Source organism: Ambystoma mexicanum, chromosome 4q (assembly GCF_040938575.1).
Source record: "Ambystoma mexicanum isolate Mex_15411 chromosome 4q, UKY_AmexF1_1, whole genome shotgun sequence".
NCBI lineage: Eukaryota > Metazoa > Chordata > Amphibia > Caudata > Ambystomatidae > Ambystoma > Ambystoma mexicanum.
This window is the reverse complement of record NC_090928.1, coordinates 999932937-999947008: the sequence shown is the minus strand read 5'-3', so window position 1 is coordinate 999947008 and position 14072 is coordinate 999932937. Positions and strand designations below refer to the sequence as shown.

The 14072-nt window shown below is 45.9% G+C and overlaps 1 protein-coding gene across 1 annotated transcript in view; it reads left to right on the top strand.

Moving 5' to 3' along the window:
• The window catches only part of LOC138468137 (spermatogenesis-associated protein 7-like), a 1832011-nt gene that overhangs the window by 641575 nt on the left and 1176364 nt on the right, over window positions 1-14072 (top strand). The window lies entirely within an intron of this gene.

Below are 14072 nucleotides of genomic sequence, written 5' to 3'. Positions count from 1 at the left end.
GAAGAGATGCGTGAAAAACGGGATGAATCCGCATGTTGGATGGTAAATCGAGTTTAAAGGCCACTGGGTTGATAATAGCTTTGATGGGGTAAGGCCCAATGAATCTGGGATTAAAAGTTCGCTGACCCTTGAGGGGTAGATGTTTAGTTGCTAGCCATACCTGATCTCCTACTTGGTAAGGAGGAGTTTTACTTCGGTGCAAATCAGCGTTTTCTTTATACTTTTTCTTGGCTTGCTGTAAGTGGGTTGTAGCTTCTTTGAAGGCTTGGGTTATTGTGGAATGTAGGTGATTTACTGCAGGCATCTCCAGGGTCAGAGGTGGATCTAGGTCAGAGGTCCGAGGATGGTGACCATACAGGGTATAAAAAGGAGTCTGTCCGGTTCCAGAATGCACTGAATTGTTGTATGCATATTCTGCAATCCAAAGGATGTCCTTCCAATTCAACTCGGATTGGTGTAACATGCACCGCAGATATTCCTCGAGAGTCTGATTGGTTCTCTCGGTTTGTCCGTCGGTCTGGGGGTGGTGGCTGGTGGATAACCGCACGTCTATTTGTGCTAGTTGGCAACATTTCTTCCAAAAGTGGGAGATAAATTGACTTCCACGGTCTGAGACTAATATGGAAGGGTAACCATGTAACCGCACTATATTTTCCATAAATTCCTTGGCCAAGGTGGAAGCTGACGGCAATCCTTTTAAAAGGATAAAATGGGCCATTTTGGAGAATAGATCCACTATTACGAGAATCGTGTTGTAACCACCACAAGGAGGCAGGTCAGTTATAAAGTCCATTGACAAGGTGTGCCAAGGTGCTGGTGGAATGTCCAAAGGTTGAAGTAGGCCGGCTGGCCTTTTCTTTTGACTCTTATTTTGGGCACAGATTCCGCAAGACAACACAAATGACTTTATGTCTTTTCTCCAAGAAGGCCACCAGAAGTGGCGTTTGATCTTTTCTTCTGTTTTCGCGATACCGGGGTGTCCTTCCATTAATGATTCATGATGACGGGTAATGACAAGTTCCTGCAATTCTTTACTTGCCAGAAATAACCGCTCTTGGAAGTAGGGTAAATCATCCTTAACGGTGTAGTGAGGACCCTTTTGACTCCATTCCAGTAAGGCAGAAGAGTCAAAAAGCTGTTTTACTTGAGCTTGGATGTCCTCAATGGTTTGCAATGAAGTCAAGCCCAGAATTCTTTGTTCCGGTATGATTGGCACAGGTTCTAAACTCGAATTGGGTTCTTCCATGCCTATCCGGGATAAGGCATCTGCCATACCATTCTTGCAGCCAGGGCGATAGGTAATTACAAAATCAAATTCCGCAAAGAATAAAGCCCATCGGAGTTGTCGCGAAGATTGAGCCTTGGCCGTCTTTAAATACTGCAAATTTCTGTGGTCCGTAATTACGGTGATGGTGTGTCTTGCACCGAGAAGATAGTGACGCCAAGCCTTGAAAGCTGATTTAATAGCCAGTAGTTCTTTGTCGGTAATTGCGTAATTGAGTTCAGGTGGAGAGAATTTTCTGGACCAAAAGGCTACAGGGTGTAGTTGGTTAGTTTCTGGGTCTCTTTGCGACAGGACAGCTCCCATGGCCGAACTGGATGCATCGGTTTCCACGATGTAAGGGAGATCTGGGCGCGGGTGCTTCAATACAGGTGCAGACGTGAATTTGGTTTTCAGGTCTTAAAAGGCTTGTTCAGCCTCAAGAGTCCATTCAAAGCGTTTGTTTTTCTTTAGGAGAGCTGTGATGGGTTGAACAGTTTGAGAAAATTCCGGGATGAACCTTCGATAGAAATTGGCAAAGCCAAGCATGCTTTGCACTCCCTTCACAGAGCTAGGAGATGGCCATTTGAGAATGGCGTCCACTTTCCGCGAGTCCATTCGGATTCCTTGAGGTGTCAGGATGAATCCGAGAAACTCCACTTCTGTGGTATGAAAAACGCATTTTTCGAGCTTGGCAAATAATTTGTGCTGGCGCAATTTCTCAAGAACTGCCCTAACATGGTTTCTGTGATCAGATTCTGAGGAGGAATACACCAGGATGTCGTCAATATAAACGATGACACAAACATCGATAAGTTCCCGAAGAACATCATTCATGAAGTACTGAAAGGCGGCAGGTGCGTTGCACAAACCGAAGGGCATTACTTGATATTCGAAGAGCCCAAATTTGGTGCGGAATGCAGTCTTCCACTCGTCGCCCTCTTTTATACGTACCAGGTGGTAAGCTCCTCGGAGATCTAGCTTGGTGTACACACGAGCATCTTTTACTTGGTCGATAAGCTCAGGTATCAGGGGCAAAGGGTAACGATTCTTAATCGTTATCTGATTTAGGGCACGGTAGTCAATACAGGCCCTAAGGTCTCCTTCCTTTTTAGGTACGAAGAACAAAGCGGAAGAGACTGGTGACTTTGATGGGCGAATGAAACCATTGGCCAGGTATTGATCCAAATACTGGCGCAAATGCAGGTTCTCAGGTTCAGTAAGAGCATAAATCCTACTACAAGGTAGTTGTGCATTGGGCACCAAGTCGATTTGGCAATCGTAAGATCGATGGGGAGGTAAGGTGTTAGCCTGCTCTTTCTGAAAAACGTCTTGGAATTCTTGGTATTCAGATGGTAGCTGTACAGGGGTGGAAGTTACAGAGGCTAGACCCATAGCTGGATTCCTTGGGTAACAGGTTGGTTCACAATCAGGAAAAGTTATCTTCTTTGCTCGCCAGTCTATTCTCGGATTATGTGTTTCTAACCAAGGGATTCCAAGAAGTACTTGAAATTGTGGGGCCTTGATCACATCAAACACGATTGCTTCCCGATGTCCGTCCTGACCCACCAGAGTGATTTCAACTGTGGAATGCGTTACAGGCCCTGAGGCTATTTCGGTTCCATCAACTGTAGTAATTACATCTTGGGCTACTTTCGGGCGGAGAGGAAGCTTAATCCTGGAAGCCAATTCACGGTCTATGTAATTTCCAATAGCTCCACTGTCTATGTATGCTTTTATAGCATGCAACTGCTGAGGCTGTTTTGGGTTCACAAGCACCATTGGCATGACAAAATGCGAGGTCAAAGAGTTTGTTTTCAAGCTCGGCAAGCGGACCCCTACGCTTGTCGGGCTAGGTCGTTTCCCGAACCAGGTGTCAATAACTCGTTATCAGTGGCTCCAACCACCTTCTTGGGTGGTTTAACTGGACAACTTTGAAGAAAGTGACCGGAAGTTCCGCAATACAGACAAAGTTGCATTTGTCGCCTTCTCTCTCGTTCCTTCTGCGTTAATGGTCCTTTAACACTGCCAATTTGCATAGGTTCGGAAACGTCAGTACTCTTGGAGTTAACGTGGGTCTTGATAGGTACTCTGGTTTCATACTTGAGCCGATCTGCTTTTCTATTTTGAAGTCTGTGATCAAGTTGAACCACTAAGTCTATGTAGTCTGCGCAGGCCTGGGGTGGATCTACTATCTGAGCTATAACATCTTTAAGCTCTCCGCGCAGGCCTCGATGAAACAATGTGATCCTTTTATTTTCAGGCCATCCGGTTTCCACAACTAGTCTATTAAAGGTGGCGATATAGGACAAAAGATCCTGATTACCTTGTCGTAAGGATAGCAGTTCGTTGTCAAGGGCCTGTCCCTGCGAGTGTCGAGCGAACAATCTTTCCATGCTGGCCTGGAAGCCCTGGAAATCCCGGAGAATGGGATCATCCTGATTTACCAATGGAATAGACCAATCGGCAGCACAGCCACTGAGGTAAGATAGTACAAAGGCTACTTTGGTCTGGTCGTTGGGGAAGGCCCCGGGCCTGCATAAAAAGTGTAAACGGCATTGGTTCATAAAAACGGCATATTTCTTGGGATCCCCCGCAAAACGTTCCGGCGGGGCCAAAGGCATGTGTCCAGGTAGATTGATTTGTACCGGGTTATTCGAACCCATTGTTGTAGAAATATCTCCGGAAACAGGTAAAGGAGTGTGCTCTGCCTGGCCCTGCAATAACCTTTTGGCCAGATCATCAGTTCTTTCCTTGGATAGGATTAGTTCCCTTCTGAGAGCATTAGTCTCCTGGCGGGCTGAGTGCACTTCTGCCCGTAATTCCCCTAAAAGATGGGCCAGCTGATCTGTCTCGGAAGTCTCCATAGCGCCCAGGTGGGAAATTGTGGTAAGGCTTCGCGTTCTGTAACGCTCACCTGGTTCCCACGGAGGCGCGGCGTCGAAGGCGCAGAACTCTGAAGATGGACAGGAAGGGCCCCTCTAATCTGGCTTCCCTGGCTCGTTGGATACCCTCCTGTGCGTGAAAAGGGAGTATTACCAACTGTGGAACAATGCTCAAGCCTCCCACTCCCTTCCAACCCTCCACGATACCCCCTCCACGACTCCCCGTGAAGCCTCACCTTAGGGTTTGGAAGGATTAGCTCTCCATCCTGCTTCTGATGCAGGGGCGCGTTGAAACCCAGTTACTTCACTGGATTGAGGATTTATGGGAGTTCAGGTAAGCTTGACTGTTCAGGTAAGGCGCTGTAAAAGTTCTGTTCAAAAGTTCAAGCTTAATAATAATGTTCGTTGTCTAATTGCAGCAAGCGCTAATGCTTATGTCTTTTTCCCCTTAGGGGCCGGGGTTCGGAGTGCCGGAGATATGGCGCCGACCCGAAGGGAAACAGTTCTGGATGAGCGCTCAGGTAATGTCTTTGCATTCGCTCATTCAATGTCTTTGTCTTTTTTCCCCATAGGGGCCGGGGTCCGGAGATGCCAGGAAGCGGCAGGACCCGAAATGCAGTGGGAATAATCCAACAGGTAAGACTTAAAAGGAAACTGAGCTTTCCTTATTCCTTTTCTCCCTCTCACCTTTGTTCTTGTCTTTTTTCCTCTAGGCGCCGGGGCGTAGCTGAATCCGGAAGATTGCTGCTGAAGATGGAAGCGCCTTGCAAAGGTGAGTAAAATGCAGCGCTGCAGCGATCGAAACGAAATGCCTTTAAAATGATGTCTTCCTTTTCAGGGCCGTTGGAGAAATGACTCCGGGATGCAGATTTAGCAGGTAAGGGCTTTTCTTCCCCTATTCTCTTCCTTTCTCCCCTTGCATGTGTTCCAGGGTGCTGGCAGGCGTGGCTGAAGTCAGGATGCAGGAGCTGACACGGTGAGCGTCCAGCTGCTAGGTGCAGAACAACGCGAAGCATGTGTGGCTGTTCGGGTGGGGTTTAAATAGCCTTGGAAGAAGTTCCTGGTATGTATCCTTCCACCAATCAGGTATGTATCCTTCCCCGACCACACCCAGGTGGTGAAGTAGTCCTACAGGTTAAGTAGTCCCATTCAGGCCTCAAGAGGGCCTGGATGAAGCAGCAAGGTCTGCATCAGGTAAGTGTGCACCCAAGCACTTAAACACATATCCTCTTCTATGAGCCTGGCGCCTAAGGCGCCAGGACTGGGGTCCGCTATGAGCCTGGCGCCTAAGGCGCCAGGACTGAGTCCAAAGGGCCCCGACTTGGGCCCGCTGAGACTTCCCTGGGGAAAATGATGTCTGCCTCTGGGGTTGCTGGGCCCGGCCTGGCTCCTTAGAGGTAGGCATCATGACACTTGGTCCGTCCTCTGGATCGCTGGAGTGCAGCTGTGTGCTGTACTCTGGACGGTTGCTTCTGGTAGGTGATGTGGGCCCAGATGAGGGAGGTTCAGGATGGGGCCAGGGCTCCTGCCGCTTTGAAGTAAGGCTCTTGGTATTAACCCCATTAGGTTGTTCTGTGTTCACAAACCAAAGCAAAATGAACACTGCATTGACTAGTCCGATAGATAGACTGTCTAGGCTTTACCAGTCCCTGATTAATTTCAAAATGGCTCCGGTTGGAAACAAGGATGCCATGCCTCCCTCCTATACTATTAATCATAGTCCACATTCTGTTCCGTTTTGCTTGCGTAAAAAAGGCTCCCACACGGTGGGAGCAATTACTAGGTATATGAATACTGCTATACTTGACCAAGAAGAGAAACCGTTATATATAGGAGGTTCTGTCTATTTTGTGTGCGGAGACCAAGCTTATCCATGGTTACCTAGGAATTGGGAAGGTACCTGTTATTTAGGGATTCTCTTACCTGGTGTGTTCCTTGCCAAAACTTCTAAAATAGCAAAAATATCTAGATCTCGGCCACAACGAGATGATACTGCTGGACAAATCTTTGGGGACATAGCAAAATCGTTAATACCTTTCTAGGGACAAGCAATAAACTCATTGAATATAAGAAAATTATCCAGGGTATTAGAGAAAACAATAAATGGAACCACTGACATACTTTACATTATGACATTGGAACAAAAAGCAATCAGACTAGTTTCCCTTCAGAATAGAATGGTTCTTGATATTATTTTGGCTGACCATGGAGGTGTATGCAAATTAGTGGGGTCTGCTTGCTGTATATTTGTAAGTGACTCCTCCCCTACAATATTTGAAGCAATTAAGAAATTACATGTCCTAAGTTCTGAAATTGATGTTCCTGCAGGTGACTGGAATCTAAACATAGGTTCATGATTCTGCGAACTGTTACGATCTTGGGGATGGAAACTATTTGCAATTTTGGTTATGATATTCGGTATCCTCATATTTTGCTGTTGTTGCATACAATGCTTGCCAGACATTTGTTCCAAAATTTCGAATTAATGTGTACAAACAATTAGTACAACGATTGTGAAGCCTCCTCCCAGAATGATAAATGACGGTCCGAAACACGAAAATGAAATTATTAAGGAATTTGTGGCAATCAATATTTAGGATGATGATAGTGACATGGGTAGTTCAGAAAATGACACCTGGTCTGATGAGGACGCAATGTTTGGATAATGATGCTATTGGCTTAAGGGCAAAAGGTGGGTTTGTTATACCGAAAAGGTAATCACATAGACCGAATGATATGAATAGTATTTTGGCCATAAGCAAATCGCATCATGCGACAAACTTTGCAAACCAAGAAACCTGAATGTGACCATAGGGAGTCCATTTTGTAAATACCGGCCGTTTTGTTTTTCTTTTAGTAGACGCTTTGCAAAATATGCTTTAGACTCGCACACTGTGCAAGGCCACAGCTTGAACTCTGAAATACTAACGTAGGCAGGAATGTAGAGACATGCCGAAATACATTGTTTTCCCTTTCACTGAGGCCTTGAAGCTGTGCAGAAGCCGCGCCTAATCAGTAGTCCAGGTGCCGGTTTGTCTTGCAAGCGCTGTTGTAAAAGGCAGTTAAACATGAATTAAATGCAACTAGTGGTGCTCCTTCACGAAGGATGGTATTTCTGCCTCAGAACTGTCTGACCCTTAGCGCATGAGCCACAGCAAACATATAATGTTGTATGGAATGTTTCTCTGCTAAGAACAAGATATCCTTCCTGTGTCAGCGTTCCATGTTCCTCATAACAGAAATGTGTCTCTGCAGCCTTTGCTAGAATAACTAATGTTTAGACTAAATGAAGACGTGTCATAACTGTCAATTACTGAACCCTAGCCTGTATGATATGTATAAGGGCGGGACGAACTGCATTAACAAATGATGATGCATTACGTATATACATGACTGCTTGAGCGCTGCCCGCTCTCTCTCACATCTCACGGTGTCTGGGAACACATGTCGTGAGGCATTGAGACAGAGTCGGTCGACTGAGATACTTTGAATAAAACCAGACTTGTTTGGAAATCGAACCTCACGACTGACGTGTCATTGGGTATATGGTTATTGTGCCTTATTTCCATGTATGGCCTAACAACTTTGCCCCATTACCCCTCCTATGCTCAGCTGCTTCTTCCCTCATCCATCCTTCGCAGCACCAATTGATATTGCACTCCTATTGACTTGTTCGCTCCACAAATGATATAGTACCTAGTCTTTTGCCCTTGTCTATTTGAGCTCTTCCACCTCTATCTTTCTGCTGGACTCTTACCTGCTTCCTTCAGATAAAACTGCTCTACCACTTATGAAGAAACCCTCTGCTGGCCCAAATGTCCTGGCCATCTATCACCCAGTTTCCCTCCTTCCCATTATTCCAAGGTTCTTTAGCGAATGGTATTCAACCAGATCACTAAGTAGTGTGAGGATAGTGGCCTACGAGATCCTATTCAACCTGGCTTCCATGGCAAACTCTCGACTGAGATCACACTCATGCAGTCTCCAACTTTCTCTCTGATGCTCACCACTCCAAACCCTCTTCTATACTCATCATTTTGGACCTCTCTGTCACTTTCAACACTGTCAACAACTTCTCTCTTCTCCTAACTCTCCAGGTTCTTGAATTTGGCAAATCTGCTTTTGCCTGGATCCCCTCCTACCTTCTTTTAAATCTCCTGGAACCTTCACACCTGTGATCTCACCCCATGTATTTATTGATGCCGTGTTGGTATCTCAGAATGATCAGTCCTTTGACCTCGGCTCTTCTTCCACTAAACATCTGCCCGAGGACAATTATCTCATCTTTTGGCTTTCATCATCACCTCATTGCTGACAACATTCTAATCTTTTTTTCGTTTCCTTCCTTCACTCCAGACATCTCGGAATGGATTACTAACTGGTTTACTGCAATCTGTCACTGGATGGCTTTCCATTGCCTCTTGCTGAACACTTCAAAAACAAAAGTAATCTTTCTCCTGACATCCAATGCTATTCCTACCCCCCTCTCTTTTATACTACCCACCTGACTTTCTTGCTCCCTCACTCAAGGCTCGCAACCTTGGGATCCTCTTTGATAGTGACTTCTGACTGCAACAATAAATAAAAACTCTAATCTCGCAACTCGACTACCACTTAGGCCTTTCCTTGGCCTTCCTCTGTACTCCATCTTATATCTAGAAAAAATCCTCAGCTTCCCTACCTGCTTTCTGAGCAGCCTATCTAAATCCTGCCCCATTTCTACCTGTCAGCACCATGCTAGTTGGCCCTCTATGCCTGCTCCCTTTTCAAATTCCTTCTTCTAGTCTACAAAGCTATCAATGATCTTGTTCCTCAGTACCTGTCTGATTGTAGCTCAGTTTAGACACCATCTTGTTCCCCCCACTTCTCTGCACTCAACCTTGCTGTCCCATGAGCCTGTGCCTCTTCTCACGTCCACTCTTTCACATTACTCATCCCACTCCATTGGAACCCACAGCTCATCACAATCAAAGTCAGCTCAACTGTGAAACTGTTCAAAGCTCAGCTTACATTTTATTTACTTAACAAAGAAGCCTCCATTGCCCTCTCCCCTTGCTTCCTAACTGATTGCACCACTGCCACCATTGCTGCATGATGATGTAATTGTGTATTTGTGTACAGTACTCCTCTTTAATCTGAAGCACTTGCCCCCTATATTAATGTTACCTTTGTAATGCTCCTGTGTTTTCTGTCACTGTTCTATACCCCACTTTGTTCACAGCCTAATAAACTGGCTCCCCACTTATTCTCATCTTTGTCCTAATGTACATGCACGCTTCTAGAGAATCCCTCTGTCATCTGTAAGTATGTTATTGTATGCAATTTCTGATTGAAATGTGCATGTTCTTCAAATAAATACAAATACAAATACCCATCTTCTCTGAACACTGCTGATAGTGATAGAGATAGTGATAGTGACAGAGATACAGTGGAATACACTCACTCAATCAGGAATCCTCATGTATGGGGTTGCTGTTGGGACTCTTGTTCAGAAGGGAATTGCCATAGCATTTCGGTGCTGGACTGCCCATGTGGGCGGGACAAAGACTGACATGCAAATGGATAGTGAGCAAAAAGCAGATGGCTGCAAACTCTCAAAGTGGTTAATAACCACTGAACAGGTTATCATGCCGTGTTCTTTTGAGAGAGGTGCGCCTGCTACATTTTTTGCATTTTTGGAAGGAACTTGGGGCTGGTCACCCTAAGTTACCTGTGGGCAACCAGATGTGGACTCCCTGCTCACTGTGCTCAGAGAGGCACAGCTTCACCTCACTGATGAGGCCCAACAAGGCAGAAACACGTGTATGGGGTTGCTGTTGGTACTCTTGTTCAGAAGGGAATTGCCATAGCATTTCGGTGCTGGACTGCCCATGTGGGCGGGACAAAGACTGACATGCAAATGGATAGTGAGCAAAAAGCAGATGGCTGCAAACTCTCAAAGTGGTTAATAACCACTGAACAGGTTATCATGCCGTGTTCTTTTGAGAGAGGTGCGCCTGCTACATTTTTTGCATTTTTGGAAGGAACTTGGGGTTGGTCACCCTAAGTTACCTGTGGGCAACCAGATGTGGACTCCCTGCTCACTGTGCTCAGAGAGGCACAGCTTCACCTCACTGATGAGGCCCAACAAGGCAGAAACACGTGTATGGGGTTGCTGTTGGTACTCTTGTTCAGAAGGGAATTGCCATAGCATTTTGGTGCTGGACTGCCCATGTGGGTGGCACAAAGACTGATATGCAAATGGATATTTCCCATCTGTGAAAGGCACAGTGAGCAAAAAGCAGATGGCTGCGAACTCTCAAAGTGGTTAATAACCACTGAACAGGTTATCATGCCGTGTTCTTCTGAGAGAGGGGTGCCTGCTAACTTTTTGTATCAATATGGATGGGTCTAAAAGAATATACAATGGACCTGCAACAGCTCAGATGGTGAATGCATACCTGTTTGATGCATCACATGCAAGGGACTGGGGTAGGCGGGTCCACCAAAGTACTGGTTCATTAAGCAATATGTCTGGCCAGCACCACTAGTGCAGGTTTCTTAGACACACAAACCATCCCCTTACAAGCATACTCTCTGTGGGGGTCTTTAGTGTTGCTGGAAATATTCTGTCTGACTGTGGTTGAATCCAGACAGCCCCCCAGCTGAACAATTAACATTCATTACAATGAACCAGTATTACTTTGTGTAAGACAATTGCAAGACAACCAGCATAACTAATACACCAGATCTGATGATAAAGACATGTTATCTGCTCAAAGTCACACAACAAAAACTAGAGGAGGGTTATGTACTGTAGTTTACGGTTCAAAATGGAAATCTCTTGTGATTGACTAAGGCTGAGGGTGGGATGTGACTGGCATATCATGATGAGATGCTATTAGCCTTTGCTCATACACCTCTGTTCCTAGGTCCTGTTCCAGCTGTTTAACAAAAATGTTAGATAAAGAATGTGATACCTCTCAACAGGGCTTAGAGCCACCAACATAGTTGTTTGGGTTTTGTTGTTGCTACTACATGAGAACCAACAGCATAAGAATTTCTGAGGTCCTTCTGATATCTTATAATTTGTTGGGGTCTCCTAGCTTCCTGAAAGTCACCCACGTAAGAATACTTTGTGTTCTCCCTGAGGTAACTGAGAGAAAGCCAGACATAACATTTTTTGCAGGGTCTCCCTGGTGATGGTGGGTGAACGGTAGGCCATGTTCAAGGGACAGATAACAGACTATAAAGGTAACAAGGAGGAGTATTGCAGGGAGATGTCAGCAAGCATTTAGACAGTGGCAGTCAGTGATAGAGGCAAGGAGCATCAATAATGTACTGTAAAAGTGTATGTTATGGATTGCACGGCTGATTTGAATGCAAATGTGTTGGTGGTATGTTGGATGGCAGGGGAGTGAAAGTTGGAGACACAGCAGGGGGTGCAGAGAATAGGCAAAGGATGGAGAGTTGGAGGAGAGTGATGGATGGTAGTGTGCCATGTGAAGGGTGGAAAGAGAAAGCAGCCAGATTTGGGCTAGGACATGTAAACATATGGAATGTCTGCCAGTCTTTCCCACCTATCTTAGTTAATTAGTCATGTGGGATGATGGGCATGCAGGTAAGCCTCCAGATCGTCTTCATGGGCAGTGTTTTCTATCTTCCTTTTGCTGACCACCAATTCATCAAATAAGGTTCTGCTTGCCAGAATAGATTCTTATGTTGGATGCTCTCATATCTAATCATCACAGCCTCTCCACCACAAGGGGCATGAAGCCAATTGAGACTATTGGCTCCATGCTCCAATGGTTTAGACACTGTCTCATGTGTTGGTGCCTCTTTGTCATGGTGGGGAAAACCTGGATCTTCAGTTGTACTGGCAAATACACCCACACACCACTGGAGGAGGTTAATATGGCGGTGGGGCACATGCATATAAAACCTCAGTTTGTGCCGCACAAAATGTTGTTAATTTCATTTGTACCCAAAGTATAATCCTCCATCTTCTTGCCATGCCACACTTCCTTGTTGTAGAACTTGAATGCCTACCTTGCATCTGCCTGTACCTCTCAATTACTCAGAGGGCAGTAATGCAACACTGAGTATCTTCCTGGGTTAGAAAGGGTTTGGACAGTACACTTTCATGTGTTCCCTCCTCTGGCCACTTGGTCCCATTTACAGAAAGGATGGGAGACATCAGCATCAGTTCTATCAGCCTCCTTTCTCCCCCTCTTCTGGATGCCACCCCTTCACTTCCTCCTGCCCCTTTTCATCCTGCTCCATGTCCACCTCTTCCTCCTGCTCCTCATCCCCCTCCTCCTGCCCCCTCTGCCTCCTTCTGCCTTGCATCTGCTTCCCCCTGTTCCACTACCACATGTACCACCTGCTGCCACTCATCCACCTGTTCCTGTTCCCACTTCTGCTGCCCCACAATCTCGACCTCCTCTTGGTTGCCTTCCTGCTGCTTCCCCATGTTTTCCTCTTGAGTTCTACCCCCCGCTATTATATTCTATTCTAATTAATTTGTGTATAGCGCCAACTAACCGGCAGGCCTCAGAGCGCTCAAATGGACAGTACAACATAAAACAAATAAGGGAGGGCAGCAGCAGGGAGCATCAGCATGCTATAGTCAATGGGTAGTTAGTGTAACAAACGACTTACATTCCGCCTCCGTCAAAGAGGAGAGTCTTAAGGGCTTTCCTGAATTGGGCCAGAGACTGCGTTTATCTAATAGACAAAGGGAGACCATTCCAGATTCTGGGCCCCCAAGCATCAAAGCTCAGGTCCCCATATGTCCTCAACTTAAAGCAGGGTTGATATAACAAATCCTTATTATTAGATCGTAAGGTGCATCTAAAATGTTTCTTCCAGATTCGTCACGTGAGATACCTGGGGCAGTACCTGCAAGGCACTTATGGACAAGGCATGAGGCCTGGAACAGAATCCTCTCACGGACGGGAAGCCAGTGCAACTTCCACCATGCGTGCGTAACATGCTCTCTGCGTCTCAGACCAGACACTGCAGGAGCGGCTCCATTTTGTGCTGTCTGCAATTTATTTATATTAGCTGCTGTAGTGCCAACCAGTAGGCTATTATAATAGTCGATTTTCGAATTGATGGTCGCTGTTCATCTCTGCCTCCTCTTGTTCCGCCTCTTGCTGTCCCTTCATCTTTGCCTCTTCACGTTCCACATCTTGCCGCTGACCCTCCCCCTCACTCAAAGATGACATGCTCCTCGCAAAGAGAAGCCCTTTTTCCATAACATTGATGGGGCGGGGGACACTAAGGGAAAGGTATTCACAAGGCAGTTAAAGGGTTTCACAGCGGGGTTCTATCAGGGGGATGCAAGGGAGTGTCATTCTAATAAGCAACCCTCACAAACTTGTTCACAAGTGTTTCATCAAGGTGTGATTGTTTTCTTTTTTGTTTGGCCAGGAAGGAGGAAAGGTGAGATAAAGGGATTCAAAAACAATCAAGAAATGTCTCTACAAAGGGATTTCACGTTTTATATGCATGTGCCCCATCACCACATTAACCTCCACCAGTGGTGCGGAGGGTGTATTTGGCAGTTTTTTCTTTTTTTTCTTTTTTACTTTTGTTGGTGGTAGTAGGAAAGAGAGTAGGAAAAAAAAACTCAGAAAAGGCCTCACAAACGCTCTCTCAAAGAGTGACTTGGACTTTAAGCAACTTCACAAAACAAGGAAAACACTGAAATGGTGCTCTCAGTGGTTACAGCAATGAGAGATCCCATTCCTCTCTACGTGCATAAGTCCTGTCCCTCCCTCTAGAATCCAAGAACAACCCACAGAGCACCTGCATAGGAACTGGCCCTTTTATGGAGCCACTGGCATTCCCCAGGAAATGAGGGGCTCTGCAGAACATTTGATGCTGAAATTTGACTGCCAATTCATGTCCCGCAAGCTGCATCTCCTGCAGAGGTTCGGGCA